Source organism: Phascolarctos cinereus, unplaced genomic scaffold, assembly GCF_003287225.1.
Source record: "Phascolarctos cinereus isolate Bilbo 61053 unplaced genomic scaffold, phaCin_HiC Scaffold_726;HRSCAF=1367, whole genome shotgun sequence".
NCBI lineage: Eukaryota > Metazoa > Chordata > Mammalia > Diprotodontia > Phascolarctidae > Phascolarctos > Phascolarctos cinereus.
In genome coordinates this window covers 234,805,108-234,812,147 of record NW_027556098.1, presented here as the reverse complement: position 1 = coordinate 234,812,147, position 7,040 = coordinate 234,805,108, and positions in this window count along the sequence as shown.

Sequence of the window (7,040 nt, the reverse complement as noted above, 5' to 3'; positions counted from 1 at the left end):
AAAACAATTCTAGACAGGGAGAGTAGTGTGTTGCTTAGGCTAAGGCTGGGCTGTTAGCTAAATTAAGCCATTGTGACTCAAAATCCTCCTTTAATAAGGTTCATGCTGTCTACAACTTCATCATTTTCTGCTGAATGATAATTACTTTATTCAATCATGTTCAAGGTTTTAGTGAAAGCTAGCATTGATTGATTAACTTCAATTACCATGCTTACATTTGCATAGATAAAAACTGCTTTTCAATTTGTGAGTGGCACGCCAGTGGAAACCCTGCGCTGATATTTGCATTTCAATGTGAACAGTGAAGAATAAAGGTGGAAGAGAGGTCTGATCAGTGCTAAGCCCTTTCTGCTTCAGTGCTTAAGCATTTTTCCATAAACACTCTTGTTATGATGTTAGTTTGTTCAAACCACTCTGAGGTAACTGATGGAGGCTCCTGTTTACAAGCTTGCATGACAATTTAACAGTATGGAATGGGGAAAGTGAGCATTAGGACTTCACTAGTTTCCCTGGCCAAGCCACCAGGTAACTCGGACTGGAATTTGCTCCTACATTGCTACAGTACAAGTCCGAATCATTCATTAGTTCCTTGTAAAGTACAGTGGCCACATTTTCCCAACCAAAAAAATCAGGACACCTGGTCTGACAAAGGATAGTCCTTTTGCCAAAGCCTTGTTTAAAGTCTACTTTCTTTTCTTGAAATCAGGACTGTCCCAGAAAATCTGGCACGTATGTTCACCATACTTAAAACGCCACCTGGTCAGATACTGATTGACACTCAAAACTTTGCCTGCTTTTATGAGTCAGTGCTATTTTCAGGGAGGAATCTGCTGGTTTAAAGAACAAAAACACCGATTGCCTTTCAACTGTCCAATTCCTGTTTATGCCAAATGGAGGGTACAAAGTGAAATGTGTGAGCTTCAACCTTATTGAATAGCCCCATGACAAAAATTGAATGGCAGTTAGCAGCAAACTGGTATTTAGAAACCAAACTAGTTTGTTGTTGTTACTGTTTTTCACAATCCTAAGTTTTGTCATGTTTCTAGACCTCTTAATGGCAATCAAAAAGCAAATCTGAGTAAGATGTGCTCTTGTTTGCCATTTTTGCTCACTATAATTTATTTATGGCCATATTTTTCTTTCATAGATTTTGGAAATTTCAATCTTTTTATAAAATTACCAAAGCTTATAACCTATTGGCTATTTTCCCTCTCTGTATTCTTAAGACTTTTTTTTTCTCCCATTCATTAAGACAAATGAATGAATCCATAGTTGAAAACATAGTGGCTCACTCCTTCGTGGTGTCAAAGGGTTAATATTTGGTTTCCTAACCGGTTCTTCACATCTGATACTGTTATTTGTTTAACCTGTAGTTCTCAGAGGTTCTCAGGGAAGGCTTCCCTTAATATAGTCACCTCAAACCCTATCAGACAAAGTAGGTAATTTTTATTAAAATAGAGAATCCAATCAAACTCTGTCTCTAGATGTAGTCAAGTGTCTTTGTAATCTACTCTGGTTTCAGTGAAAAAGAAATTCTTCAAATCATTTTGTTTTCTAAGACATAGAAGAAAGGACATGGTCATTTTGGGTATTGTTTTGAGTTCTAGCGCCTGAGCTTCTTTATGATGGCAGATATAGGCCTTGGTAATTTAAATGCCTTGCTTATCTTATAGGGGTTAAACATGGCATGAATATATGAAATCCTAATTTTAGCAAAAAATTCTGTCCTTTCATATAGTTCAAGCCAATGTAAGAGAAAAGATTTACCTTCTTTCACCAAAATGTTACTTTATTGAATGTCACCACCATGCTGATCTCAAACTGTAAAGAAAAAGTGCAAATACTGTATCTTTCCATTAGCACCAGTTCAGAATATTGTCTGAATTTTTCATCCCCATTTTAACATGTAGGGAATAAATGCCAACTTCTGCTTAGCAAGCCTACTGTTGAGTGCTTTTTTCTTTCATGTTTAATTGATTCTCTCTCTTTTTAAACATCACCATCACTTCTCAGTGTCTTCCCTTTTCCAGAATAGAAACGCTTGGTTATGTTTGAAAATATAATACTATAGCCCTCCACCTTTCCTCTGAGAGAGGTATTCATAATCAGTCCTCTGAAGTTATGAGGGGTTTATTGCATTCATCAGACTCCTGCAAATGTTTCAGCACTTTTTACCTTTGTATACACTTCTTATATCACACATAGATACTTTATATCATTTTATACACTTTGTCCTCCTGGTTCTGCTTACTACACTGTGCATCAGTTCATACAAGGTTTCCATAGTTTCTGAATTCTTCATGTTCATCATTTCTTATAGCATAATAATATTTTATGAATTCATATGCCTTAATTTGTCCATCTGTTCCTCAATAAATGGACACATACTTTTCAGTTCTTAGCTACTATAAAAGTGTTGCTATGAATATTTTTGCAGGCTTGAGACTATTCCCTCTATCTTTGACCTCCTGCAAGTTTATGGTTAGTAATGCTATCACTGCATCAAAGGGTACATATAATTTAGTGATTTGTATAGTATAATTCCAGATTGTTTCCCCTAATTATTGTACCAATTCATAAATCTACCAACACAGCATTAGTGTTCCTGCCTTTTCACAATCCCATGAATAGTTGCCATTTTTTTCCTCTTTTGTCACCTTGTTAATCTGAGGGGTATGAGGGAAAACCTCAGAAATTTTAATTTGCATTTCTCTTATTATTATTAATTTGGATCATTCTTTTATATGCTTGTTGATTGGTTTTGTATCTTCTTTCAAAAACTATGTTCATATTCTTTGATCAGTCATTTATTTATTTATTTGTTTTTATTAATTTATTTTTTGTTTTCAAGTATCGCTTCCATAAGCTTTTGAGTTTTAAATTTTTCTCCTCCTCCTTTCCCACCTCCCTCTCCAGGATGGTGTGCAATCTGATATAGGCTCTACATATGCATTCCTATTAAACATATTTTCACATTAGTCATGTTTTAAGGAAGAATTAGAACCAAAAGTAGAAACCACAAGAAAGAGGAAACATAACAAAACAGAAGGAAAAAAAAAGAGCAAATGGTATGCTTCAATCTGTATTCAAACTCCATAGTTCTTTCTCTGGGTGTGGATAGCATTTTCATCATGAGACTTTTGGAGATCCTTGCGTTCTGAGAAGGGCTAAGTCTATCAAAGTTAGCTGTTATTTATTAGGAAAATGCTTGTGTTCTTATATATTTGCATATATTATCTGTATGTCTTAAAAGGCCCATATCAGAGATATTTACTACAAAGATTTTTCCACTAACTTTTCTAATTCTAGCTGCATTGATTTTGTTTGTGCAAAAATACCCTTTTCAATTTACATAATTGACATATTGACAAACATGTCTTTTGTTTTTTTTTATTGTTATCTTGATGCCTGGTTCAGTTAAGAATCCTCCTCTTAGTTATGCCAATTATTTTCCTCTATTCTCTAATTCAAAAAATTTATATGACTTTATATTTACATCATGTATCTATTTGGATCTTAACGTGTATATTGTGCAAGATGTTGATATAAAAATAACTTCTGTGAAACTTTTTTTCTAGTTTTTCAAACAATTTTCATTGACTAGGGTGTCTTCATCTCAATAGTTAATAAGTAGTTCTTACATTTATCAAAGTATCAGATGAAATTTTTTTTTCGTGTTTCTTGTTTTATTGCTTATTTTTTTTTGTAAGTCATGGCCATGGTCCTTAAGGGGTTCTAATGGTTTCCCCCTTCAAATTCCACTACAGAATATTTCCCGCATCATGTCAATATAAGTTGGCCTCCACTGTATCTCTGTGCATGCTGTGAGGTGCTGACAATGCATAGTAGAAAGAGCCCCCAATCCTAGCCCTGGCTTTGTCATTAGCCAGCTGTGGGACCCTATGTGATTCACTTAACTGGTCCTCTGTTTCTTTATCTGTAAAATGGGGTAGTTGACTTCATTTTATTTATCTCTAAATAACCTGTAACTCTAAGACTCCAATCTACCCATATATTTCTGCTTTTTTTTTTTTGGTGGCCAGATGAAACTGAAGGGCCCAAGTTGATGCCTTATGTCAAATTCAGAAATCTTTTTGTAGCCCTGGGTGACTATAAATATAATTCAGTTCAAGAAATGTGATTGTGTACCTATTATGTACAGGATGCTGTGCCAGGCACTGTGAGTGACTTGAAGAAGAATAAGAAATGGCCCCTGCCCTCATTTATCTTATAGTCTAGCAATCATGTAATATTTGAGTAAATTAGTACATTCTTGATGATAACTTTCTTATGTGGAAATTTCCTAAAATGCTAGAGGATACCTTATATTTACATCTAATTCCATTACACAGTGACATTTCCAAACTTCTTCATCCCCCATCAGATTTCCTATGGCTCCTCCGCTCCCCAACCTCTGAACTGACAACTTTGTTTCAGAATTTCACTAAAAAAACGATGAGACAGTAGGTCAATAGCTCCTTCTCCCTTCCTCCTCATCTCATGTCACTCTGATGCATTCCCTGTCTCACACAAAGAGGTAGCCTGTCTCTTTGCCAAGGCAAACCCCTCTACATACATAGTTGATCCCTGGAGGATAGGATACGGGGCTTGGAGTCAGGAAGGTCTGAATTCAAATCTAGTCTCAGATACTAGTGACCCTCAACAAGTCACTTAACCTGTTTGTCACAGTTTCCTCAACTCTAAAATGGGAATAAAAATAGCAGCTGCCTCCCAGGATAAAATGAGATATTATTGGAACAACTTTTGGCATAGTGCCTTGCACATACTAGGCACTGACAAATAAAGCCTTCCTTCCTGCCATCCTTTCCTCATTGCCTATGTTTCCTTCATCCTTAAAAAAAACAAACAAAAACCTCTCATTTGTCCTATTGATCTTCATTAACTATATTTCTCCTCCTATTTATAACTAAATTCCTTGTGAAGTCCATCTATAATTAGTGTCTCCGTTTGTCTTATTCTTTGTAACTCTCTGCAGTCTGGCTTCTCACACCATCATTCAACGGGAACTACTCTGTAAAACTACCAGTGATCTCTTAATTGACAAATCTAATGGCCTTTTCTCAATTCTGTCTCTTGACCTCTTGCAGCCTTTGATATTGCTCATCACCATGTTTTCTTTGATACTCTCTTCTCTTTAGATTTTTATGACACTGCTTTCTTTTGATTCACCTCCTAATTTTCTGATTGCTTCTCAGTTTCTTTTTCTGGGTCTTCACCTGAGGTCATGTTCTCTAACAATGTCCACCAAGACTCTGTCCTTGGACTTTTCCTTCTGAATATCACTTGGTGATATTACCAGCTCTCATGAATTCATTTATCATCTCTATGCAGATGATTCTCAGATCCATTTATCTATTCCTAACCTCTCTCCTGACCTCCCGTGTCACATCTCCAGTTACTTATTGGACATCTTAAACTGGATGTTCTGTATACATCTTAAACCTAACTTGTCCCAAACTAAAATCATCTGTCCCCACAAATCCTCACCTCTTTGTATCTTTCCTAATACTGTAAGGATATCGCCATCTTCCTATTTACCCAGGCAGGCAACCTACGTGTCATCCTTCATTCCTCACCCTCTCATTCCCCTTATCCAAGCAGTTGCCATGTCCTGCTGATTCTATGTTCTCAGCATGTTCATGTATGCCCTCTTCTTTCTTTTGAAACTATTATTACCTCAACTTAGCTGTCAAAGGATCTTCTTATAGTGAAGGTCTGACCATGTCATTCCTGTACTCAAACAGAGCCACTTAAATGGTTCCTTCTTATCTCCAAGATCAAATATAAAATCTTGTTAAACTTTTATAACCTGGCCTCTTTCTACATTTCTAGTCATCTTATACTTTATTCACCTTTACATATTCTATTATGTAGTGTCTCTGGCCTCTTTGTTGTTCCTTGAACAAGACACTCAAATCTAAATCTAGGTGTTTTCATTGGCTGTTCTTAATGTGTGGAATATTCTCTCTCATCATCTCTGGCTTCCCTGGCTACCTTCCGGTCTCAGCTAAAATCCTACCCTCTGCAAGGAGCCTTCCCTGATGTCTCTTACTACTAAGAATATCTCCAGTTTACCCTCTATATATCTTATATTTACAAAGTTGTTTACATGTTCTCTCTCTTCATCAAATTGTGAGCTACTTCAAGGCAGGAACTGTTTTTGCTTTTCTTTGTATCTTTAGCACTTAGTAGCTCAGTGCCTGGCACATAATAAGCACTTATATATATTTGTTGACACAATTGACTACATTATTATAGTCATTCTGTAAATTGTTCTGCTTATTCAATATATTATTTCTTATAAGTCCTTTAACATTTCTGTGAACTCATATCCATTGTTTCTTATGGCACATTTCTGTTCTGTTTGTTCATCAAAGTTTGTTCAGCTATCACCTAATCCATGGGTAATTCTGAAGTTTTGTGTAGCTAGGTAGTGCAGTGGAAAGAGCACTGGACCTGTAGTTAGGAAAACTGAGTTCAGATCCAACCTCAGACACTAGATGTGTGACCATGGACAAGTCACTTAATCTGTTTATCTCAGTTTCCTTAACTGTAGAATGGAGAAAATGATAGCATCTACCATCTATTTGTGAGGAGCAAATGAGATAATATTTGTATAATGCTTAGCACAGTACCTAGCATATAGTAGGTATTATATAAATGATTATTTTATTCCCCCTTCCCCTTGTTATGCAAATGAAACAATTAAATAGATAATTTAGAAAAGTGATGATAATATACCATAAACAGTAAAGTTTAGCTCTGGATAAAAAAGTCACACTTAATTCCCTAATTCCAAATGGAGGTATGAAAGGAAAACATGTTAAAGACCCAAGATTCTGAAGGTCAAGGATGTCCATGTAATTCATGCAGCTTTGCTTGCAGCTTTTACTTTGAACTTTTAAGATGTATGGTTCTTTGTGGTTCTACCTTCTGAGCATGTCTAATCATAGCACATCATAACTGGCATGAACAGGAATTCGGGTTTTACATGTGGATTCTAGAAGAGTTGGGAAGCT